Below are 1157 nucleotides of genomic sequence, written 5' to 3' on the forward strand. Positions count from 1 at the left end.
CAAGTATAATGAGTAATAAGGCTAACAGAATGGGGGTACTTCATCCCCTCTTAGCTCTTTTTGTGGGACACCAAAAAGACATGGAGCTGCTGGTTTCTGCAGAAGAACCACAAAAATGATCTGAAGGTGGGAACACTTCTGCTATAAATAAGGGATGAAGGAGTTCAGGTCCTTAAACATGGAGAAAAGAGGCCTTTGTGTGGATTTTTTTCCCTTTTCCATTTATTATTATTTATTTAAGCTCAACAAAAAGATGGAGAGAGCCTGTTATTTAGGGCCTTAGTGACAGGGTATAGACAAGGGGTTTTTTTCCAAGAGAAGTTACAGATACTTCTGCAGTTAAAGGGCATGTTGGATGAAGTTTTGAGTGTTTAGTCTAGTGGAAAGTGTTCCTGCCCATGGCAGAGCTGGGGATTGAATGACATTAAAAGAACCCTTTCAACTGAAACCATTGTTTGAATCTATGAAGGACTCGTTGTGGCTTTGCACTTTGCCATAGTCAGCCCCTCAAGTATGGACATAAAAAGAAGGACATTTCAAGAATCCCAAAGAAAATAGTAACTGATAAATCTGCTACCTTAGCATAGATGTCCTTTCAGTTGCTTTAGGCTGATCCATTTTTCAGATTAATTCATCCCAGGTAATGAATTCAGCAGAATTCAAGAGATCTCACACAGTGCACAAATGATCTTGAAGTCTTCCTTCTAATATCATTTATTGCTCCTCTATTTTAGCCCTGTTTTTATTAAGAGTAGCTGATGTCTTTCCTTTAATCTCTGCTATGAATATTTATGGATATTTGATTCTCACTATGAACTGTGATAATGACCTAAAACCACCCGACAGCGCATCTCAGTTATAAAGGTCTTAGGAAACACATTAAGCAGGTGCCGCTTTGATTGCTGATTGAAATCGAGGAGAGACCCCAGCGCCGGTGCAGCCTCCAGTGCGGCGGAAATGCGGGTCCGTTTGAGCGCGGCCCAAAGGCGGCTGCAGTGCTGCGGCGGCGCCTCCGGGTGTCGCTGTTGGCCGCCGCCGAGCGGCGCTGGAGCCGCAGCCGCCGCCGCCGCAGCGTCCTGCCCCCGCAGGCTGCTCGCTCGCCCGGCCAGTGGCGGCCAGAGCGGCAGCGGCACGGGCAGCAGAGGCGAGAGGCGGCC

This window comes from Empidonax traillii, unplaced genomic scaffold (assembly GCF_003031625.1).
Source record: "Empidonax traillii isolate 1590-97213 ecotype Southwest subspecies unplaced genomic scaffold, ASM303162v1 scaffold2524:size22612, whole genome shotgun sequence".
NCBI classification, from domain to species: domain Eukaryota; kingdom Metazoa; phylum Chordata; class Aves; order Passeriformes; family Tyrannidae; genus Empidonax; species Empidonax traillii.